This window comes from Schistocerca americana, chromosome 1, assembly GCF_021461395.2.
Source record: "Schistocerca americana isolate TAMUIC-IGC-003095 chromosome 1, iqSchAmer2.1, whole genome shotgun sequence".
Taxonomy (NCBI): domain Eukaryota; kingdom Metazoa; phylum Arthropoda; class Insecta; order Orthoptera; family Acrididae; genus Schistocerca; species Schistocerca americana.
The window spans coordinates 9,567,472-9,594,856 of record NC_060119.1 but is presented as its reverse complement, the minus strand read 5'-3'; positions in this window follow the sequence as shown (position 1 = coordinate 9,594,856).

Below are 27,385 nucleotides of genomic sequence, written 5' to 3'. Positions count from 1 at the left end.
TATAGATTGCGATGCTTCACTTCAGGTTTACTGGATCCCTCTGACCTTCTTATTGACGATAAAACACAGAAATTGCATCGGAATTAAATACAAAAGGCACAATGCCGACTTAAGGACACAAGAACTGACTCTTCTTACTGTCTATGATTTGAACCATTCCTGTGACACTAGTTATAGATTCCGATGCTTCACTTTAGGTGTACTGTATCCCTCTGACCTTCTTATTGACGACGAAACACAGAAATTGCATCGGAATTAAATACAAAATTCACAATGCCGACTTAAGTACAAGTAGACTGACTCTTCTTACTGTCTATGTTTTGAACCATTCTTGTGACACTAGTTATAGATTCTGATACTTCACATCATGTTTACTGTATCCCTCTGACCTTTTTATTGACGATGAAACATAGAAATTGCATCGGAATTAAATACAAAAGGCACAATGCCGACTTAAGTACAAGAAGACTGACTCTTCCAACTGTCTATGTTTTGAACGATCCCTGTGACACTGGTTATAGATTCCGATGCTTCACTTCAGGTTTACTGTATCCCTCTGACCTTCTTATTGACGATAAAACACAGAAATTGCATCTGAATTAAATTGAAAAGGCACAATGACGACTTAAGTACAAGAAGACTGACTCATCTTATTGACTATGATTTAAACCATTCCTATGACACTAGTTAATGATTCCGATGCTTCACTTTATGTTTACTGTATCCCTTGGACCTTCTTCTTGACGATGAAACACAGAAATTGCATCGGAATTAAATAGAAAAGGTACAAAGCCGACTTAAGTACAAGAAGACTGACTCTTCTTACTGTCTACGTTTTAACCATTCCTGTGACACAAGTAATAGATTCCGATGCTTCACTTCAGGTTTACTGATTCCCTCTTACCTTCTTATTGACGATGAAACACAGAAATTGCATCGGAATTAAATACAAAAGGCACAATGCCGACTTAAGTACAAGTAGACTGACTCTTCTTACTGTCTATGCTTTGAACCATTTCTGTGACACTGGTTATAGATTCTGATACGTCACTTCATGTTTACTGTATACATCTGACCTTCTTATTGACGACGAAACGCAGATATTGCATCGGAATTAAATGGAAAAGTCACAATGCCGGCTTAAGTACAAGAAGACTAACTCTTCCAACTGTCTATGTTTTGAACCATCCCTGTGACACAAGTTATAGATTCCGATGCTTCACTTCCGGTTTACTGTATCCCTCTGACCTTCTTATTGACGATAAAACACAGAAATTGCATCGGAATTAAACAAAAAAGGCACAATGCCGACTTAAGTGCAAGAAGACTGACTCTTCTTATTGACTATGATTTGAACCATTCCTGTGACACTACTTACAACATCCGATGCTTCACTTTAGGTTTACTGTGTCCCTTGGACCTTCTTATTGACGATGAAACACAGAAATTGCATCGGAATTAAATACAAAAAGCACAATGCCGACTTAAGTACAAGTAGACTGACTCTTCTTACTGTCTATGTTTTGAACCATTCCTGTGATACTAGTTATAGGTTCTGATACTTCACTTCATGTTTACTGTATCCCACTGACCTTCTTATGGACGATGAAACACAGACATTGCATCGGAATTAATTACAAAAGGCACAATGCCGACTTAAGTACAAGAACACGGACTCTTCCTACTTTCTATGCTTTGAACCACCCCTGTGACACTAGTTATAGATTCCGATGCTTCACTTCAGGTTTACTGGATCCCTCTGACCTTCTTATTGACGATGAAACACAGAAATTGCATCGGAATTAAATACAAGAGGCACAATGTCGACTAAAGTACAAGAAGACTGACTCTTCCTACTGTCTATGTTTTGAACCATCCCTGTGACACTAGTTATAGATTCCGATGCTTCATTTCAGGTTTACTGTATCCCTCTGATCTTCTTATTGACGATGAAACACAGAAATTGCATCGGAATTAAATACAAAAGGCACAATGCCGACTTAAGTACAAGAAGACTGACTCTTCTTACTGTCTATGTTTTGAACCATTCTTGTGACACTAGTTATAGATTCTGATACTTCACTTCATGTTTACTGTATCCCTCTGACCTTTTTATTGGCGATGAAACATAGAAATTGCATCGGAATTAAATACAAAAGGCACAATGCCGACTTAAGTACAAGAAGACTGACTCTTCCAACTGACTATGTTTTGAACGATCCCTGTGACACTGGTTATAGATTCCGATGCTTCACTTCAGGTTTACTGTATCCCTCTGACCTTCTTATTGACGATAAAACACAGAAATTGCATCTGAATTAAATTGAAAAGGCACAATGACGACTTAAGTACAAGAAGACTTACTCTTCTTATTGACTATGATTTAAACCATTCCTATGACACTAGTTAATGATTCCGATGCTTCACTTTATGTTTACTGTATCCCTTGGACCTTCTTCTTGACGATGAAACACAGAAATTGCATCGGAATTAAATAGAAAAGGTACAAAGCCGACTTAAGTACAAGAAGACTGACTCTTCTTACTGTCTACGTTTTAACCATTCCTGTGACACTAGTAATAGATTCCGATGCTTCACTTCAGATTTACTGATTCCCTCTTACCTTCTTATTGACGATGAAACACAGAAATTGCATCGGAATTAAATACAAAAGGCACAATGCCGACTTAAGTACAAGTAGACTGACTCTTCTTACTGTCTATGCTTTGAACCATTTCTGTGACACTAGTTATAGATTCTGATACTTCACTTCATGTTTACTGTATACATCTGACCTTCCTATTGACGACGAAACGCAGATATTGCATCGGAATTAAATGGAAATGTCACAATGCCGGCTTAAGTACAAGAAGACTGACTCTTCCAACTGTCTATGGTTTGAACCATCCCTGTGACACTAGTTATAGATTCCGATGCTTCACTTCCGGTTTACTGTATCCCTCTGACCTTCTTATTGACGATAAAGCACAGAAATTGCATCGGAATTAAATAAAAAAGGCACAATGCCGACTTAAGTGCAAAAAGACTGACTCTTCTTATTGACTATGATTTGAACCATTCCTGTGACACTACTTACAACATCCGATGCTTCACTTTAGGTTTACTGTATCCCTTGGACCTTCTTATTGACGATGAAACACAGAAATCGCTTCGGAATTAAATACAAAAAGCACAATGCCGACTTAAGTACAAGTAGACCGACTCTTCTTACTGTCTATGTTTTGAACCATTCCTGTGACACTAGTTATAGATTCTGATACTTCACTTCATGTTTACTGTATCCCACTGACCTTCTTATTGACGATGAAACACAGAAATTGCATCGGAATTAATTACAAAAGGCACAATGCCGACTTAAGTACAAGAAGACGGACTCTCCCTACTGTCTATGCTTTGAACCACCCCTGTGACACTAGTTATAGATTCCGATGCTTCACTTCAGGTTTACTGGATCCCTCTGACCTTCTTATTGACGATAAAACACAGAAACTGCATCGGAATTAAATAAAAAAGGCACAATGCCGACCAAAGTACAAGAAGAAGGACTCTTCCTACTGTGTATGCTTTGAACCATCCCTGTGACACTAGTTATAGATTCCGATGCTTCACGTCAGGTTTACTGTATCCCTCTGACCTTCTTATTGACGATAAAACAGAGAAATTGCATCGGAATTAAATAGAAAAGGCACAATGCCGACTTAAGTGCAAGAAGACTGACTCTTCTTATTGAGTATGATTTCAACCATTCCTGTGACACTACTTACAAATTCCGATGCTTCACTTTAGGTATACTGTATACCTTGGCCCTTCTTATTGACGATGAAACACAGAAATTGCATGGGAATTAAATACAAAAGGCAAATTGCCGACTTAAGTACAAGTAGACTGACTCTCCTTACTGTCTATGTTTTGAACCACTCCTGTCACACTAGTTATACATTCTGATCCTTCACTTCAGGTTAACTGTATCCCTCTGACCCTCTTATTGACGATGAAACACAGAAATTGCATCGGAATTAAATACAAAAGTCACAAAGCCGACTCAAGTATAAGAAGACTGACTCTTCCTACTGTCAATGTTTTGAACCATTCCTCTGACACTAGTTATAGATTCCGATGCCTCACTTCAGGTTTACTGTATCCCTTGGACCTTCTTATTGAAGATGAAACACAGAAATTGCATCGGAACTGTATACAAAAGGCACAATGCCAACTTAAGTACAAGAAGACTGACTCCTCTTACTGTCTATGTTTTGAACCATTCCTGTGACACCAGTTGTTGTTTCTGATGCTTCACTTCAGGTGTACTACATCCCATGGACCTTCTTATTGACCATGAGACACAGAAATTGCATCGGAGGCAAATAGATATGGCACAATGCCGACTTAAGTACAAGAAGACTGACTCTTCTTACTGTCTATGATTTGAACCGAACCTGTGACACTAGTTATAGATTCTGATGCTTCACTTCAGGTTTACTGTATCCCTTGGACCTTCTTATTGATGATGAAACACAGAAATTGCATCGGAATTGTATACAAAAGGCACAGTGCCGACATAAGTACAAGAAGACTGACTCTTCCTACTGTCTATGTTTTGAACCATTCCTGTGACACTAGTTATGGATTCCGATGCTTCACTTCAGGTTTACTGTATCCCTCTGACCCTCTTATTGACGATGAAACACAGATATTGCATCGGAATTAAATAGAAAAAGCACAATGCCGACTTAAGTACAAGAAGACTGATTCTTCTTACTGTCTATGATTTGAACCATTCCTGTGACACTAGATATAGATTGCGATGCTTCACTTCAGGTGTACTGTATCCCTTGGACCTTCTTGTTGACGATGAAACACAGATATTGCATCGGAATTAAATACAAAAGGCAAATTGCTGACTTAAGTACAAGTAGACTGACTCTTCTTACTGTCTATGCTTGGAACCATTCCTGTCACACTAGTTATAGATTCTGATGCTTCACTTCAGGTTTACTGTATCCCTCTGACCTTCTTATTGACGATGAAAAACAGAAATTGCATCGGAATTAAATACAAAAGTCACAAAGCCGACTCAAGTATAAGATGACTGACTCTTCCTACTGTCAATGTTTTGAACCATTCCTCTGACACTAGTTATAGATTCCGATGCCTCACTTCAGGTTTACTGTATCCCTTGGACCTTCTTATTGACGATGAAACACAGCAATTGCATCGGAATTGTATACAAAAGGCACAATGCCAACTTAAGTACAAGAAGACTGACTCTTCTTACTGTCTATGATTTGAACCATTCCTGTTACACTAGTTATAGATTCCGATGCCTCACTTCAGGTTTACTGTATCCCTTGGACCTTCTTATTGACGATGAAACACAGAAATAGCATCAGAATTAAATACAAAAGGCACAATGCCGACTTAACTACAAGAAGACTGACTCTTCCTACTGTCTATGTTTTGAACCATTCCTGTGACACTAGTTATAGATTCCGATGCTACGCTTCAGGTTTACTGTATCCCTCTGACCTTCTTATTGACGATGAATCATAGAAATTGCATCGGAATTAAATAGAAAAGGCTCAATGCCGACTGAAGTACAAGAAGACTGACTCTTCCTACTGTCTATATTTTGAACCATTCCTGTTACACTAGTTATAGATTGCGATGCTTCACTTCGGGTGTACTGTATCCCTTGGACCCTCTTACTGACGATGAAACACAGATATTTCATCGGAATTAAATACAAAAGGCACAATGCCGACTTAAGTACAAGAAGAATGACTCTTCCTACTGTCTATGTTTTGAACCTTTATTGCGACACTACTTATGGATTCTGATGCTTCACTTTAGGTTTACTGTATCCCTCTGACCTTCTTATTGACGATGAAGCACAGAAATTGCATCGGAAATATATACAAAGGGCACAACGCCGACTCAAGTACAAGAAGACTGACTCTTCCTACTGTCTATGCTTTGAACCATTACTGTGACACTAGTTATACATTCCGATGCTTCACTTCAGGTTTACTATATCCCTCTGACCTTCTTATTGACGATGAAACACAGAAATTGCATCGGAATTAAATAGAAAAGGCACGATGCCGACTTAAGTACAAGAAGACCCACTCTTCTTACTGACTATGTTTAGAACATTCCTGTGACACTAGCTATAGATTCCGATGCTTCACTTCAGGTTTACTGTATCTATCTGACCTTCTTATTGACGATGAAACATAGAAATTGCATCGGAATCAAATAGAAAAGGCACAATGTCGACTGACGTACAAGAAGACTGACTCTCCCTACTGTCTATGTTTGAACCATTCCTGTGACACTAGTTATAGATTCCGATGCTTCACTTCAGGTTTACTGTATCCCTCTGACCCTCTTATTGACGATGAAAAACGGAAATTGCATCGGAATTACATACAAAAGTCACAATTCCGACTCAAGTACAAGAAGACTGACTCTTCCTACTGTCTATGTTTTGAACCATTCCTGTGACACTAGTTATCGATTCCGATGCTTCACTTCAGGTGTACTGTACCCCTTGGACCTTCTTATTGACGATGAAACACAGAAATTGCATGGGAATGAAATAGATAAGGCACAATGCCGACTTAAGTACAAGAAGACTGACTCTTCCTACTGTCTACGTTTTGAACCATCCATGTGACACTAGTTACAGATTCCAATCCTTCACTTCAGGTCACTGTATCCCTCTGACCCTCTTATTGACGATGAAACACAGAACTTGCATCGGAATTAAATACAAGAGGCACAATGCCGACTTAAGTACAAGGAGACTGACTCTTCCTACTGTCTATGTTTTAACCATTCCTGTGACACTAGTTATAGATTCCGGTGCTTCACTTCAGGTTTACTGATTCCCTCTGACCCTCTTATTGACGATGAAACACAGAAATTGCATCGGAATTAAATAGAAAAAGCACAATGCCGACTTAAGTACAAGAAGACTGATTCATCTTACTGTCTATGAATTGCACCATTCCTGTGACACTAGATATAGATTGCGATGCTTCACTTCAGGTGTACTGTATCCCTTGGACCTTCTTATTGACGATGAAACACAGATATTGCATCGGAATTAAATACAAAAGGCAAATTGCTGACTTAAGTACAAGTAGACTGACTCTTCTTACTGTCTATGATTTGAACCATTCCTGTTACACTAATTATAGATTCCGATGCCTCACTTCAGGTTTTCTGTATCCCTTGGACCTTCTTATTGACGATGAAACACAGAAATTGCATCGGAATTAAATACAAAAGGCACAATGCCGACTTAAGTACAAGAAGACTGACTCTTCCTACTGTCTATGTTTTGAACCATTCCTGTGACACTAGTTATAGATTCCGATGCTACACTTCAGGTTTACTGTATCCCTCTGACCTTCTTATTGACGATGAATCATAGAAATTGCATCGGAATTAAATAGAAAAGGCTCAATGAAGACTGAAGTACAAGAAGACTGACTCTTCCCACTGTCTATGATTTGAACCATTCCTGTGACACTAGTTATAGATTCCGATGCTTCACTTCAGGTTTACTGTATCCCTCTGTCCTTCTTATTGACGATGAAAAGCAGAAATTGCATCGGAATTAAATACAAAAGTCACAAAGCCGACTCAAGTACAAGAAGACTGACTCTTCCTACTGTCTATGTTTTGAACCATTCCTGTGACACTAGTTATGGATTCCGATGCTTCACTTCAGGTTTACTGTATCCCTCTGACAATCTTATTGACGATGAAACACAGATATTGCATCGGAATTAAATAGAAAAAGCACAATGCCACTTAAGTACAAGAAGACTGATTCTTCTTACTGTCTATGATATGAACCATTCCTGTGACACTAGATATAGATTGCGATGCTTCACTTCAGGTGTACTGTATCCCTTGGACCTTCTTGTTGACGATGAAACACAGATATTGCATCGGAATTAAATACAAAAGGCAAATTGCTGACTTAAGTACAAGTAGACTGACTCTTCTTACTGTCTATGCTTTAAACCATTCCTGTCACACTAGTTATAGATTCTGATGCTTCACTTCAGGTTTACTGTATCCCTATGACCTTCTTATTGACGATGAAAAACAGAAATTGCATCGGAATTAACTACAAAAGTCACAAATCCGACTCAAGTATAAGATGACTGACTCTTCCTACTGTCAATGTTTTGAACCATTCCTCTGACACTAGTTATAGATTCCGATGCCTCACTTCAGGTTTACTGTATCCCTTGGACCTTCTTATTGACGATGAAACACAGAAATTGCATCGGAATTGTATACAAAAGGCACAATGCCAACTTAAGTACAAGAAGACTGACTCTTCTTACTGTCTATGATTTGAACCATTCCTGTTACACTAGTTATAGATTCCGATGCCTCACTTCAGGTTTACTGTATCCCTTGGACCTTCTTAATGACGATGAAACACAGAAATAGCATCGGAATCAAATACAAAAGGCACAATGCCGACTTAACTACAAGAAGACTGACTCTTCCTACTGTCTATGTTTTGAACCATTCCTGTGACACTAGTTATAGATTCCGATGCTACGCTTCAGGTTTACTGTATCCCTCTGACCTTCTTATTGACGATGAATCATGGAAATAGCATCGGAATTAAATAGAAAAGGCTCAATGCCGACTGAAGTACAAGAAGACTGACTCTTCCTACTGTCTATATTTTGAACCATTCCTGTTACACTAGTTATAGATTGCGATGCTTCACTTCAGGTGTACTGTATCCCTTGGACCCTCTTACTGACGATGAAACACAGATATTTCATCGGAATTAAAACAAAAGGCACAATGCCGACTTAAGTACAAGAAGAATGACTCTTCCTACTGTCTATGTTTTGAACCTTTATTGCGACACTAGTTATGGATTCTGATGCTTCACTTTAGGTTTACTGTATCCCTCTGACCTTCTTATTGACGATGAAGCACAGAAATTGCATCGGAAATATATACAAAGGGCACAACGCCGACTCAAGTACAAGAAGACTGACTCTTCCTACTGTCTATGCTTTGAACCATTACTGTGACACTAGTTATACATTCCGATGCTTCACTTCAGGTTTACTATATCCCTCTGACCTTCTTATTGACGATGAAACACAGAAATTGCATCGGAATTAAATAGAAAAGGCACGATGCCGACTTAAGTACAAGAAGACCCACTCTTCTTACTGACTATGTTTAGAACATTCCTGTGACACTAGCTATAGATTCCGATGCTTCACTTCAGGTTTACTGTATCTATCTGACCTTCTTATTGACGATGAAACACAGAAATTGCATCGGAATCAAATAGAAAAGGCACAATGTCGACTGACGTACAAGAAGACTGACTCTCCCTACTGTCTATGTTTGAACCATTCCTGTGACACTAGTTATAGATTCCGATGCTTCACTTCAGGTTTACTGTATCCCTCTGACCCTCTTATTGACGATGAAAAACGGAAATTGCATCGGAATTACATACAAAAGTCACAATTCCGACTCAAGTACAAGGAGACTGACTCTTCCTACTGTCTATGTTTTGAACCATTCCTGTGACACTAGTTATCGATTCCGATGCTTCACTTCAGGTTTACTGTATCCCTCTGACCTTCTTATTGACGAAGAAACACAGAGATTGAATTGGAATTAAATAGAAAAATCACAATGCCGACTTAAGTACAAGAAGACTGACTCTTCTTACTGTCTATCATTTGAACCATTCCTGTGACACTAGTTATAGATTGCGATGCTTCACTTCAGGTGTAGTGTATCCCTTGGTCCTTCTTATTGGCGATGAAACACAGAAATTTCATCAGAATTAAATACAAAAGGCAAAATGCCGACTTAAGTACAAGTAGACTGACTCTTCTTACTGTCTATGCTTTGAACCATTCCTGTGACACAAGTTATAGATTCTGATGCTTCACTTCAGGTTTACTGTATCCCTCTGACCTTCTTATCAACGATAAAACACAGAAATTGCATCGGAATTAAATACAAATGCACAATGCCGACTCAAATACAAGAAGACTGGCTCTTCTTACTCCCTATGTTCTAAACCTTTCCTGTGAGACCGGTTTTAGATTCCGATGCTTCACTTCAGGTGTACTGTACCCCTTGGACCTTCTTATTGACGATGAAACACAGAAATTGCATCGGAATTAAATAGAAAAGGCTCAATGCCGACTGTAGTACAAGAAGACTGACTCTTCCCACTGTCTATGTTTTGAACCATTCCTGTGACACTAGTTATAGATTCCGATGCTTCACTTCAGGTTTACTATATCCCTCTGACCTTCTTATTGACGATGAAACACAGAAATTGCATCGGAATTAAATAGAAAATGCACGATGCCGACTTAAGAACAAGAAGACTCACTCTTCTTACTGACTATGTTTAGAACATTCCTGTGACACTAGCTATAGATTCCGATGCTTCACTTCAGGTTTACTGTATCCATCTGACCTTCTTATTGACGATGAAACATAGAAATTGCATCGGAATCAAATAGAAAAGGCACAATGTCGACTGACGTACAAGAAGACTGACTCTCCCTACTGTCTATGTTTGAACCATTCCTGTGACACTAGTTATAGATTCCGATGCTTCACTTCAGGTTTACTGTATCCCTCTGACCCTCTTATTGACGATGAAAAACGGAAATTGCATCGGAATTACATACAAAAGTCACAATGCCGACTCAAGTACAAGAAGACTGACTCTTCCAACTGTCTATGATTTGAACCATTCCGGTGACACTAGTTATCGATTCCAATGCTTCACTTCAGGTTTACTGTATCCCTCTGACCTTCTTATTGACGATGAAACACAGAGATTGAATTGGAATTAAATAGAAAAATCACAATCCCGACTCAAGTACAAGAAGACTGACTCTTCTTACTGTCTATCATTTGAACCATTCCTGTGACACTAGTTATAGATTGCGATGCTTCACTTCAGGTGTACTGTATCCCTTGGTCCTTCTTATTGACGATGAAACACAGAAATTGCATCAGAATTAAATACAAAATGCAAAATGCCGAATTAAGTACAAGTAGACTGACTCTTCTTACTGTCTATGTTTTGAACCATTCCTGTGACCCAAGTTATAGATTCTGATGCTTCACTTCAGGTTTACTGTATCCCTCTGACCTTCTTATTAACGATAAAACACAGAAATTGCATCGGAATTAAATACAATTGCACAATGCCGACTCAAACACAAGAAGACTGGCTCTTCTTACTCCCTATGTTTTGAACCTTTCCTGTGAGACCGGTTTTAGATTCCGATGCTTCGCTTCAGATGTACTGTACCCCTTGGACCTTCTTATTGACGATGAAACACAGAAATTGCATCGGAATTAAATAGATAAGGCACAATGCCGACTTATGTACAAGAAGACTGACTCTTCATACTGTCTACGTTTTGAACCATCCCTGTGACACTAGTTATAGATTCCAATGCTTCACTTCAGGTCACTGTATCCCTCTGACCCTCTTATTGACGATGAAACACAGAAATTGCATCGGAATTAAATACAAGAGGCACAATGCCGACTTAAGTGCAAGAAGACTGACTCTTCCTACTGTCTATGTTTTAACCATTCCTGTGACACTTGTTATAGATTCCGGTGCTTCACTTCAGGTTGGCTGATTCCCTCTGACCCTCTTATTGTCTATGAAACACAGAAATTGCATCGGAATTAAATAGAAAAAGCACAATGCCGACTTAAGTACAAGAAGACTGATTCTTCTTACTGTCTATGATTTGAACCATTCCTGTGACACTAGATATAGATTGCGATGCTTAACTTCAGGTGTACTGTATCCCTTGGACCTTCTTATTGACGATGAAACACAGATATTGCATCGGAATTAAATACAAAAGGCAAATTGCTGACTTAAGTACAAGTAGACTGACTCTTCTTACTGTCTATGTTTTGAACCATCCTGTCACACTAGTTATAGATTCTGATGCTTCACTTCAGGTTTACTGTATCCCTCTGACCTTCTTATTGACGATGAAATACAGAAATTGCATCGGAATTAAATACAAAAGTCACAAAGCCGACTCAAGTACAAGAAGACTGACTCTTCCTACTGTCTACGTTTTGAACCATTCCTCTGACACTAGTTATAGATTCCGATGCCTCACTTCAGGTTTACTATATCCCTTGGACCTTCTTATTGACGATGAAACACAGAAATTGCATCGGAATTGTATACAAAAGGCACAATGCCGACTTAAGTACAAGAAGACTGACCCGTCTTACTGTCTATGATTTGAACCATTCCTGTTACACTAGTTATAGATTCCGATGCCTCACTTCAGGTTTACTGTATCCCTTGGACCTTCTTATTGACGATGAAACACAGAAATTGCATCGGAATTGAATAGAAAAGGCTCAATGCCGACTGAAGTACGAGAAGACTGACTCTTCCCACTGTCTATGTTTTGAACCATTCCTGTGACACTAGTTATAGATTCCGATGCTTCACTTCAGGTTTACTGTATCCCTCTGACCTTCTTATTGACGATGAAAAACAGAAATTGCATCGGAATTAAATACAAAAGTCACAAAGCCGACTCATGTACAAGAAGACTGACTCTTCCTACTGTCTATATTTTGAACCATTCCTGTTACACTAGTTACAGATTGCGATGCTTCACTTCAGGTGTACTGTATCCCTCGGACCTTCTTATTGACGATGAAACACAGATATTGCATCGGACTTAAATACAAAAGGCACAATGCCGACTTAAGTACAAGAAGAATGACTCTTCCTACTGTCTATGTTTTGAACCTTTATTGCGACACTAGTTATGGATTCTGATGCTTCACTTTAGGTTTACTGTATCCCTCTGACCTTCTTAATGACGATGAAGCACAGAAATTGCATCGGAAATATATACAAAAGGCACAACGCCGACTCAAGTACAAGAAGACTGACTCTTCCTACTGTCTATGCTTTGAACCATTGCTGTGACACTAGTTATACAATCTGATGCTTCACTTCAGGTTTACTATATCCCTCTGACCTTCTTATTGACGATGAAACACAGGAATTGCATCGGAATTAAATAGAATATGCACGATGCCGACTTAAGAACAAGAAGACTCACTCTTCTTACTGACTATGTTTAGAACTTTCCCGTGACACTAGCTATAGATTCCGATCCTTCACTTCAGGTTTACTGTATCCATCTGACCTTCTTATTGACGATGAAACATAGAAATTGCATCGGAATCAAATAGGAAAGGCACAATGTTGACTGACGTACAAGAAGACTGACTCTCCCTACTGTCTATGTTTGAACCATTCCTGTGACACTAGTTATAGATTGCGATGCTTCACTTCAGGTTTACTGTATCCCTCTGACCCTCTTATTGACGATGAAAAACGGAAATTGCATCGGGATTACATACAAAAGTCACAATGCCGACTCAAGTACAAGAAGACTGACTCTTCCAACTGTCTATGATTTGAACCATTCCGGTGACACTAGTTATCGATTCCAATGCTTCACTTCAGGTTTACTGTATCCCTCTGACCTTCTTATTGACGATGAAACACAGAGATTGAATTGGAATTAAATAGAAAAATCACAATGCCGACTTAAGTACAAGAAGACTGACTCTTCTTACTGTCTATCATTTGAACCATTCCTGTGACACTAGTTATAGATTGCGATGCTTCACTTCAGGTGTACTGTATCCCTTGGTCCTTCTTATTGACGATGAAACACAGAAATTGCATCAGAATTAAATACAAAATGCAAAATGCCGACTTAAGTACAAGTAGACTGACTCTTCTTACTGTCTATGCTTTGAACCATTCCTGTGACCCAAGTTATAGATTCTGATGCTTCACTTCAGGTTTACTGTATCCCTCTGACCTTCTTATTAACGATAAAACACAGAAATTGCATCGGAATTAAATACAAATGCACAATGCCGACTCAAACACAAGAAGACTGGCTCTTCTTACTCCCTATGTTTTGAACCTTTCCTGTGAGACCGGTTTTAGATTCCGATGCTTCGCTTCAGATGTACTGTACCCCTTGGACCTTCTTATTGACGATGAAACACAGAAATTGCATCGGAATTAAATAGATAAGGCACAATGCCGACTTAAGTACAAGAAGACACACTCTTCATACTGTCTACGTTTTGAACCATCCCTGTGACACTAGTTATAGATTCCAATGCTTCACTTCAGGTCACTGTATCCCTCTGACCCTCTTATTGACGATGAAACACAGAAATTGCATCGGAATTAAATACAAGAGGCACAATGCCGACTTAAGTGCAAGAAGACTGACTCTTCCTACTGTCTATGTTTTAACCATTCCTGTGACACTTGTTATAGATTCCGGTGCTTCACTTCAGGTTTACTGATTCCCTCTGACCCTCTTATTGTCTATGAAACACAGAAATTGCATCGGAATTAAATAGAAAAAGCACAATGCCGACATAAGTACAAGAAGACTGATTCTTCTTACTGTCTATGATTTGAACCATTCCTGTGACACTAGATATAGAATGCGATGCTTAACTTCAGGTGTACTGTATCCCTTGGACCTTCTTATTGACGATGAAACACAGATATTGCATCGGAATTAAATACAAAAGGCAAATTGCTGACTTAAGTACAAGTAGACTGACTCTTCTTACTGTCTATGTTTTGAACCATCCTGTCACACTAGTTATAGATTCTGATGCTTCACTTCAGGTTTACTGTATCCCTCTGACCTTCTTATTGACGATGAAATACAGAAATTGCATCGGAATTAAATACAAAAGTCACAAAGCCGACTCAAGTACAAGAAAACTGACTCTTCCTACTGTCTATGTTTTGAACCATTCCTCTGACACTAGTTATAGATTCCGATGCCTCACTTCAGGTTTACTGTATCCCTTGGACCTTCTTATTGACGATGAAACACAGAAATTGCATCGGAATTGTATACAAAAGGCACAATGCCGACTTAAGTACAAGAAGACTGACTCTTCTTACTGTCTATGATTTGAACCATTCCTGTTACACTAGTTATAGATTCCGATGCCTCACTTCAGTTTTACTGTATCCCTTGGACCTTCTTATTGACGATGAAACACAGAAATTGCATCGGAATTAAATACAAAAGGCACAAAGCCGACGTAAGTACAAGAAGACTGACTCTTCCCACTGTCTATGTTTTGAACCATTCCTGTGACTCTAGTTATAGATTCCGATGCTTCACTTCAGGTTTACTGTATCCCTTGGACCTTCTTATTGACGATGAAACACAGAAATTACATCGGAATTAAATACAAAATGCACAATGCCGACGTAAGTAAAAGATGACCTACTCCTCTTACTGACTATGTTTTGAACAATTCCTGTGAGACCACTTTTAGATTCAGATGCTTCACTATATGTTTACAGTATCCCTTGGACCTTCTTATTGACGATGAAACACAGAAATTGCATCGGAGTGAAATACAAAAGGCACCATGCCGACTTACGTACAAGAAGACTGACTCTTCTTACTGACTGTGCGTTGAACCATTCCTGTGACACTAGTTATAGATTCCGATGCCTCCCTTCAGTTTTACTGTATCCCTTGGACCATCTTATTGATGATGAAACACAGAAATTGAATTGGAATTAAATACAAAGGGCACAATGCCGACATAAGTACAAGAAGACTGACTCTTCCTACTGTGTATGTTTTGAACCATTCCTGTGACACTAGTTATAGATTCCGATGCCTCACTTCAGGTTTACTGTATCCCTTGGACCTTCTTATTGACGATGAAACACAGAAATTGCATCGGAATTAAATACAAAAGGCACAATGCCGACTTAAGTACAAGACGACTGACTCCTCCTACTGTCTATGTTTTGAACCATTCCTGTGACACTAGTTATGGATTCCGATGCTTCACTTCATTTTTACTGTATCTCTCTGACCTTCTTATTGACGATGAAACACAGAAATTGCATCGGAATTAAATACAGAAGGCACAATGCCGACTCAAGGACTAGAAGACTGACTCTTCTTACTGTCTATGTTTTGAACCATTCCTGTGACACTAGTTATACATTCCGATGCTTCACTTAAGGTTTACTGTATCCCTATGATCTTCTTATTGACGATGAAACACAGAAATTGCATCGGAATTAAATAGAAAAGGCACAATACCGACTTACGTACAAGAAGACTGACTCTTCATACTGTTTATGATTTGAACCATTCCTGTGACACTAGTTATAGATTCCGATGCTTCACTTCTGGTGTACTGTATCCCTTGGACCTTCTTATTGACTATGAAACACAGAAATTGCATCTGAAATAAATAGAAAAGGCACAATGCCGACTTAAGTATAGTAGACTGACTCTTCTTACTGTCTATCATTTGAACGATTCCTGTGACACTAGTTATAGATTCTTATGCTTCACTTCAGTTTTGCTGTATCCCTCTGACCTTCTTATTGACGATGAAACACAGAAATTGCATCGGAATTAAATACAAAAGGAACAATACCGACTTAAGTACAAGAAGACAGACTCTTCTAAATGTCTATGTTTTGAACCATCCTTGTGACACTAGTTATAGATTCTGATGCTTCACTTAAGGATTACTGTATCCCTCTGACCTTCTTATTGACGATGAAACACAGAAATTGCATTGGAATTTAATAGAATAGGCACAATGCCGACTTAAGTATAAGAAGACTAACTCTTCGTACTAACTATGTTTTGAACCATTCCTGTGACACTAGTTATAGATTCCGATGCTTAATTTCAGGTTTACTGTATCCCCCTGACGTTCTTATTGACGATGAAACACAGAAATTGCATCGGAATTAAATAGAAAAGGCTCAATGCCGACTGATGTACAAGAAGACTGACTCTTAGCACTGTCTATGTTTTGAACCATTAATGTGACACTAGTTATAGATTCCGATGCTTCACTTCAGCCTTACTGTATCCCTCCGACCTTCTTATTGACGATGAAAAACAGAAATTCCATCGGAATTAAATACAAAAGTCACAAAGCCGACTCAAGTGCAAGAAGACTGACTCTTCCTACTGTCTATGTTTGAACTATTCCTCTGACACTAGTTATAGATTCCGATGCCTCACTTCAGGTTTACTGTATCCCTTGCACGTTCTTATTGACGATGAAACACAGAAATTGCATCGGAATTGTATACAAAAGGCGCAATGCCGACTTAAGTACAAGAAGACTGACTCTTCTTACTGTCTATGAATTGAACCATTCCTGTTACACTAGTTATAGATTCCGATGCCTCACTTCAGGTTTACTGTATCCCTCTGACCTTCTTATTGACGATGAATCATAGAAATTGCATCGGAATTAAATAGAAAAGGCTCAATGCCGACTGAAGTACAAGAAGACTGACTCTTCCCACTGTCTATGTTTTGAACCATTCCTGTGACACTAGTTATAGATTCCGATGCTTCACTTCAGGTTTACTGTATCCCTCAGACCTTCTTATTGACGATGAAAAACAGAAATTGCATCGGAATTAAATACAAAAGTCACAAAGCTGACTCAAGTACAAGAAGACTGACTCTTCCTACTGTCTATATTTTGAACCATTCCTGTTACACTAGTTATAGATTGCGATGCTTCACTTCAGGTGTACTGTATCCCTTGGACCTTCTTATTGACGATGAAACACAGATATTGCATCGGAATTAAATACAAAAGGCACAATGCCGACTTAAGTACAAGAAGAATGACTCTTCCTACTGACTATGTTTTGAACCTTTATTGCGACACTAGTTATGGATTCTGATGCTTCACTTTAGGTGCATCGGAATTACATACAAAAGTCACAATGCCGACTCAAGTACAAGAAGACTGACTCTTCCTACTGTCCATGTTTTGAACCATTCCTGTGACACTAGTTATCGATTCCGATGCTTCACCTCAGGTTTACTGTATCCGTCTGACCTTCTTATTGACGATGAAGCACAGAAATTGCATCGGAAAAATATACAAAAGGCACAACGCCGACTCAAGTACAAGAAGACTGACTCTTCCTACTGTCTATGCTTTGAACCATTACTGTGACACTAGTTATACATTCCGATGCTTCACTTCAGGTTTACTATATCCCTTTGACCTTCTTATTGACGATGAAACACAGAAATTGCATCGGAATTAAATAGAAAAGGCACGATGCCGACTTAAGTGCAAGAAGACTCACTCTTCTTACTGACTATGTTTAGAACATTCCTGTGACACTAGCTATAGATTCCGATGCTTCACTTCAGGTTTACTGTATCCCTCTGACCTTCTTATTGACGATGAAACATAGAAATTGCATCGGAATCAAATAGAAAAGGCACAATGTCGACTGACGTACAAGAAGACTGACTCTCCCTACTGTCTATGTTTGAACCATTCCTGTGACACTAGTTATAGATTCCGATGCTTCACTTCAGGTATACTGTATCCCTCTGACCCTCTTATTGACGATGAAAAACGGAAATTGCATCGGAATTACATACAAACGTCACAATGCCGACTCAAGTACAAGAAGACTGACTCTTCCTACTGTCCATGTTTTGAACCATTGCTGTGACACTAGTTATCGATTCCGATGCTTCACCTCAGGTTTACTGTATCCCTCTGACCTTCTTATTGACGATGAAACACAGAGATTGAATTGGAATTAAATAGAAAAATCACAATGCTGACTTAAGTACAAGAAGACTGACTCTTCTTACCGTCTATCATTTGAACCATTCCTGTGACACTAGTTATAGATTGCGATGCTTCACTTAAGGTGTACTGTCTCCCTTGGTTCTTCTTATTGACGATGAAACACAGAAATTGCATCAGAATTAAATACAAAAGGCAAAATGCCGACTTAAGTACAAGTAGACTGACTCTTCTTACTCTCTATGCTTTGAACCATTCCTGTGACACAAGTTATAGATTCTGATGCTTCACTTCAGGTTTACTGTATCCCTCTGACCTTCTTATTAACGATTAAACACAGAAATTGCATCGGAATTAAATACAAATGCACAATGCCGACTCAAATACAAGAAGACTGGCTCTTCTTACTCTCTATGCTTTGGACCTTTCCTGTGAGACCGGTTTTAGATTCCGATGCTACACTTTAGGTGTACTGTACCCCTTGGACCTTCTTATTGACGACGAAACACAGAAATTGCATCGGAATAAAATACAAAAGGCATCATGCCGACTTACGTACAAGAAGACTAACTCCTCTTACTGACTATGCTTTTAACATTTGCTGTGAGACCAGTTTTAGATTCCGATGCTTCACTATATGTTTACTGTATACGTTGGAACTTCTTATTGACGATGAAACACAGAAATTGCATCGGAATTAAATAGATAAGGCACAATGTCGACTTAAGTACAAGAAGACTGACTCTTCCTACTGTCAACGTTTTGAACCATCCCTGTGACACTAGTTATAGATTCCAATGCTTCACTTCAGGTCACTGTATCCCTCTGACCCTCTTATTGACGATGAAACACAGAAATTGCATCGGAATTAAATACAAGAGGCACAATGCCGACTTAAGTACAAGAAGACTGACTCTTCCTACTGTCTATGTTTTAACCATTCCTGTGACACTAGTTATAGATTCCGGTGCTTCACTTCAGGTTTACTGATTCCCTCTGACCTTCTTATTGACGATGAAACACAGAAATTGCATCGGAATTAAATACTAAATGCACAATGCCGACTTAAGTACAAGAAGACCTACTCCTCTTACTGACTATGTTTTGAACATATCCTGTGAGACCACTTTTAGATTCCGATGCTTCACTATACTTTTACAGTACCCCTTGGACCTTCTTATTGACGATGAAACACAAAAATTGCATCGGAGTTAAATACAAAAGGCACCATGCCGACTTAAGTACAAGAAGACTGACTCCTCTTACTGACTATGTTTTGAACCATTCCTGTGACACTAGTTATAGATTCCGATGCCTCATTTCAGGTTTACTGTATCCCTTGGACCTTCTTATTGACGATGAAACACAGAAATTGCATCGGAATGAAATACAAAGGGCACAATGCCGACATAAGTACAAGAAGACTGACTCTTCCAACTGTCTATGTTTTGAACCATTCCTGTGACACTAGTTATAGATTCCGATGCCTCACTTCAGGTTTACTGTATCCGTTGGACCGTCTTATTGACGATGAAATACAGAAATTGCATCCGAATTAAATACAAAAGGCACAATGCCGACTTAAGTACAAGATGACTGACTCTTCCTACCGTCTATGCTTTGAACCATTCCTGTGACACTAGTTATAGATTCCGATGATTTACTTCACGTTAACTGTATCCCTCTGACCTTCTTATTGACGATGAAACACAGAAATTGCGTCGGAATTAAATAGAAAAGGCACAATGCCGACTTAAGTACAAGAAGACTGGCTCTTCTTTCTGACTATGTTGTGAACATTTCCTGTGAGACCAGTTTTAGATTCCGATGCTTCACTATATGTTTATTGTGTCCCTCTGACCTTCTTATCTACGATGAAACACAGAACTTGCATCGGAATTAAATACAAAAGGCACAATGCCGACTTAAATACAAGTCGACTGACTCCTCTTACTGTCTATGTTTTGAACCATTCCTGTGACACTTGTTATAGATTCCGATGCTTCACTTCAGGTTTACTGTATCCCTCTGTCCTTCTTATTGACGATGAAACACAGAAATTGCATCGGAATTAAATACAAAATGCACAATGCCGACTTAAGTACAAGAAGACTGACTCTTCTTACTGACTATGTTGTGAACACTTCCTGTGAGACCAGTTTTAGATTCCGATGCTACTCCATTTATGTTTACTGTATCCCTTATACCTTCTTATTGACGATGAAACACAGAGATTGCATCGGAATTAAATACAAAAGGCACAATGCCGACTCAAATACAAGATGGCTGGCTCTTATTACTCTCTATGTTTTGAACCTTTCCTGTGAGACCAGTTTTAGATTCCGATGCTTCACTATATGTTTACTGTATCCCTTGGACCTTCTTATTGACGACGAAACACAGAAATTGCATCGGAATTACATACAAAAGGCACAATTCCGACTTATGTTCAAGAAGACAGACTCTTCCTACTGTCTATGTTTTGAACCATCCCTGTGACACTAGTTATAGATTCTGATGCTTCACATCAGGTTTACTGTATCCCTCTGATCTTCTTATTGACGATGAAACACAGAAATTGCATTGGAATTAAATAGAATAGGCACAATGACGACTTAAGTACAAGAAGACTGATTCTTCTCACTAACTATGTTTTGAACCATTCCTGTGACACTAGTTATACATTCCGATGCTTAACTTCAGGTTTACTGTATCCCTTGGTCCTTCTTATTGACGATGAAAAACAGAAATTGCATCAGAATTAAATACAAAAGTCACAATGCCGACTTAAGTACAAGATGACTGACTCTTCCTACTGTCTATGTTTTGAACCATTCCTGTGACACTAGTTATAGATTCCGATGATTCACTTCACGTTAACTGTATCCCTCTGACCTTCTTATTGACGATGAAACACAGAAATTGCGTCGGAATTAAATAGAAAAGGCACAATGGCGACTTAAGTACAAGAAGACTGGCTCTTCTTTGTGACTATGTTGTGAACATTTCCTGTGAGACCAGTTTTAGATTCCGATGCTTCACTATATCTTTATTGTATCCCTCTGACCTTCTTATTGACGATGAAAAACAGAAATTGCATCAGAATTAAATACAAAAGTCACAATGCCGACTTGAGTACAAGTTGACTGACTCTTCCTACTGTCTATGTTTTGAACCATTCCTGTGACACTAGTTATAGATTCCGATGATTCACTTCACGTTAACTGTATCTCTCTGACCTTCTTATTGACGATGAAACACATAAATTGCATCGGAATTAAATACAGAAGGCACAATGCCGACTCAAGGACTAGAAGACTGACTCTTCTTACTGTCTATGTTTTGAACCATTCCTGTGACACTAGTTATACATTCCGATGCTTCACTTAAGGTTTACTGTATCCCTATGATCTTCTTATTGACGATGAAACACAGAAATTGCATCGGAATTAAATAGAAAAGGCACAATACCGACTTACGTACAAGAAGACTGACTCTTCATACTGTTTATGATTTGAACCATTCCTGTGACACTAGTTATAGATTCCGATGCTTCACTTCTGGTGTACTGTATCCCTTGGACCTTCTTATTGACTATGAAACACAGAAATTGCATCTGAAATAAATAGAAAAGGCACAATGCCGACTTAAGTGTAGTAGACTGACTCTTCTTACTGTCTATCATTTGAACGATTCCTGTGACACTAGTTATAGATTCTGATGCTTCACTTCAGTTTTGCTGTATCCCTCTGACCTTCTTATTGACGATGAAACACAGAAATTGCATCGGAATTAAATACAAAAGGAACAATACCGACTTAAGTACAAGAAGACAGACTCTTCTAAATGTCTATGTTTTGAACCATCCTTGTGACACTAGTTATAGATTCTGATGCTTCACTTAAGGATTACTGTATCCCTCTGACCTTCTTATTTACGATGAAACACAGAAATTGCATTGGAATTTAATAGAATAGGCACAATGCCGACTTAAGTATAAGAAGACTAACTCTTCGTACTAACTATGTTTTGAACCATTCCTGTGACACTAGTTATAGATTCCGATGCTTAATTTCAGGTTTACTGTATCCCCCTGACGTTCTTATTGACGATGAAACACAGAAATTGCATCGGAATTAAATAGAAAAGGCTCAATGCCGACTGATGTACAAGAAGACTGACTCTTAGCACTGTCTATGTTTTGAACCATTAATGTGACACTAGTTATAGATTCCGATGCTTCACTTCAGCCTTACTGTATCCCTCTGACCTTCTTATTGACGATGAAAAACAGAAATTCCATCGGAATTAAATACAAAAGTCACAAAGCCGACTCAAGTACAAGAAGACTGACTCTTCCTACTGTCTATGTTTGAACTATTCCTCTGACACTAGTTATGGATTCCGATGCCTCACTTCAGGTTTACTGTATCCCTTGCACGTTCTTATTGACGATGAAACACAGAAATTGCATCGGAATTGTATACAAAAGGCGCAATGCCGACTTAAGTACAAGAAGACTGACTCTTCTTACTGTCTATGAATTGAACCATTCCTGTTACACTAGTTATAGATTCCGATGCCTCACTTCAGGTTTACTGTATCCCTCTGACCTTCTTATTGACGATGAATCATAGAAATTGCATCGGAATTAAATAGAAAAGGCTCAATGCCGACTGAAGTACAAGAAGACTGACTCTTCCCACTGTCTATGTTTTGAACCATTCCTGTGACACTAGTTATAGATTCCGATGCTTCACTTCAGGTTTACTGTATCCCTCAGACCTTCTTATTGACGATGATAAACAGAAATTGCATCGGAATTAAATACAAAAGTCACAAAGCTGACTCAAGTACAAGAAGACTGACTCTTCCTACTGTCTATATTTTGAACCATTCCTGTTACACTAGTTATAGATTGCGATGCTTCACTTCAGGTGTACTGTATCCCTTGGACCTTCTTATTGACGATGAAACACAGATATTGCATCGGAATTAAATACAAAAGGCACAATGCCGACTTAAGTACAAGAAGAATGACTCTTCCTACTGACTATGTTTTGAACCTTTATTGCGACACTAGTTATGGATTCTGATGCTTCACTTTAGGTGCATCGGAATTACATACAAAAGTCACAATGCCGACTCAAGTACAAGAAGACTGACTCTTCCTACTGTCCATGTTTTGAACCATTCCTGTGACACTAGTTATCGATTCCGATGCTTCACCTCAGGTTCACTGTATCCGTCTGACCTTCTTATTGACGATGAAGCACAGAAATTGCATCGGAAAAATATACAAAAGGCACAACGCCGACTCAAGTACAAGAAGACTGACTCTTCCTACTGTCTATGCTTTGAACCATTACTGTGACACTAGTTATACATTCCGATGCTTCACTTCAGGTTTACTATATCCCTTTGACCTTCTTATTGACGATGAAACACAGAAATTGCATCGGAATTAAATAGAAAAGGCACGATGCCGACTTAAGTGCAAGAAGACTCACTCTTCTTACTGACTATGTTTAGAACATTCCTGTGACACTAGCTATAGATTCCGATGCTTCACGTCAGGTTTACTGTATCCCTCTGACCTTCTTATTGACGATGAAACATAGAAATTGCATCGGAATCAAATAGAAAAGGCACAATGTCGACTGACGTACAAGAAGACTGACTCTCCCTACTGTCTATGTTTGAACCATTCCTGGGACACTAGTTATAGATTCCGATGCTTCACTTCAGGTATACTGTATCCCTCTGACCCTCTTATTGACGATGAAAAACGGAAATTGCATCGGAATTACATACAAACGTCACAATGCCGACTCAAGTACAAGAAGACTGACTCTTCCTACTGTCCATGTTTTGAACCATTGCTGTGACACTAGTTATCGATTCCGATGCTTCACCTCAGGTTTACTGTATCCCTCTGTCCTTCTTATTGACGATGAAACACAGAGATTGAATTGGAATTAAATAGAAAAATCACAATGCTGACTTAAGTACAAGAAGACTGACTCTTCTTACCGTCTATCATTTGAACCATTCCTGTGACACTAGTTATAGATTGCGATGCTTCACTTAAGGTGTACTGTCTCCCTTGGTCCTTCTTATTGACGATGAAACACAGAAATTGCATCAGAATTAAATACAAAAGGCAAAATGCCGACTTAAGTACAAGTAGACTGACTCTTCTTACTGTCTATGCTTTGAACCATTCCTGTGACACAAGTTATAGATTCTGATGCTTCACTTCAGGTTTACTGTATCCCTCTGACCTTCTTATTAACGATTAAACACAGAAATTGCATCGGAATTAAATACAAATGCACAATGCCGACTCAAATACAAGAAGACTGGCTCTTCTTACTCTCTATGCTTTGGACCTTTCCTGTGAGACCGGTTTTAGATTCCGATGCTACACTTTAGGTGTACTGTACCCCTTGGACCTTCTTATTGACGACGAAACACAGAAATTGCATCGGAATAAAATACAAAAGGCATCATGCCGACTTACGTACAAGAAGACTAACTCCTCTTACTGACTATGCTTTTAACATTTGCTGTGAGACCAGTTTTAGATTCCGATGCTTCATTATATGTTTACTGTATACGTTGGAACTTCTTATTGACGATGAAACACAGAAATTGCATCGGAATTAAATAGATAAGGCACAATGTCGACTTAAGTACAAGAAGACTGACTCTTCCTACTGTCAACGTTTGGAACCATCCCTGTGACACTAGTTATAGATTCCAATGCTTCACTTCAGGTCACTGTATCCCTCTGACCCTCTTATTGACGATGAAACACAGAAATTGCATCGGAATTAAATACAAGAGGCACAATGCCGACTTAAGTACAAGAAGACTGACTCTTCCTACTGTCTATGTTTTAACCATTCCTGTGACACTAGTTATAGATTCCGGTGCTTCACTTCAGGTTTACTGATTCCCTCTGACCTTCTTATTGACGATGAAACACAGAAATTGCATCGGAATTAAATACAAAATGCACAATGCCGACTTAAGTACAAGAAGACTGACTCTTCTTACTGACTATGTTGTGAACATATCCTGTGAGACCACTTTTAGATTCCGATGCTTCACTATACTTTTACAGTACCCCTTGGACCTTCTTATTGACGATGAAACACAAAAATTGCATCGGAGTTAAATACAAAAGGCACCATTCCGACTTAAGTACAAGAAGACTGACTCCTCTTACTGACTATGTTTTGAACCATTCCTGTGACACTAGTTATAGATTCCGATGCCTCATTTCAGGTTTACTGTATCCCTTGGACCTTCTTATTGACGATGAAACACAGAAATTGCATCGGAATGAAATACAAAGGGCACAATGCCGACATAAGTACAAGAAGACTGACTCTTCCTACTGTCTATGTTTTGAACCATTCCTGTGACACTAGTTATAGATTCCGATGCCTCACTTCAGGTTTACTGTATCCGTTGGACCTTCTTATTGACGATGAAATACAGAAATTGCATCCGAATTAAATACAAAAGGCACAATGCCGACTTAAGTACAAGATGACTGACTCTTCCTACTGTCTATGCTTTGAACCATTCCTGTGACACTAGTTATAGATTCCGATGATTTACTTTACGTTAACTGTATCCCTCTGACCTTCTTATTGACGATGAAACACAGAAATTGCGTCGGAATTAAATAGAAAAGGCACAATGCCGACTTAAGTACAAGAAGACTGGCTCTTCTTTCTGACTATGTTGTGAACATTTCCTGTGAGACCAGTTTTAGATTCCGATGCTTCACTATATGTTTATTGTGTCCCTCTGACCTTCTTATCTACGATGAAACACAGAACTTGCATCGGAATTAAATACAAAAGGCACAATGCCGACTTAAATACAAGTCGACTGACTCCTCTTACTGTCTATGTTTTGAACCATTCCTGTGACACTTGTTATAGATTCCGATGCTTCACTTCAGGTTTCCTGTATCCCTCTGTCCTTCTTATTGACGATGAAACACAGAAATTGCATCGGAATTAAATACAAAATGCACAATGCCGACTTAAGTACAAGAAGACTGACTCTTCTTACTGACTATGTTGTGAACACTTCCTGTGAGACCAGTTTTAGATTCCGATGCTACTCCATTTATGTTTACTGTATCCCTTATACCTTCTTATTGACGATGAAACACAGAGATTGCATCGGAATTAAATACAAAAGGCACAATACCGACTTATGTTCAAGAAGACAGACTCTTCCTACTGTCTATGTTTTGAACCATCCCTGTGACACTAGTTATAGATTCTGATGCTTCACATCAGGTTTACTGCATCCCCCTGATCTTCTTATTGACGATGAAACACAGAAATTGCATTGGAATTAAATAGAATAGGCACAATGACGACTTAAGTACAAGAAGACTGACTCTTCTCACTAACTATGTTTTGAACCATTCCTGTGACACTAGTTATACATTCCGATGCTTAACTTCAGGTTTACTGTATCCCTTGGTCCTTCTTATTGACGATGAAAAACAGAAATTGCATCAGAATTAAATACAAAAGTCACAATGCCGACTTAAGTACAAGATGGCTGACTCTTCCTACTGTCTATGTTTTGAACCATTCCTGTG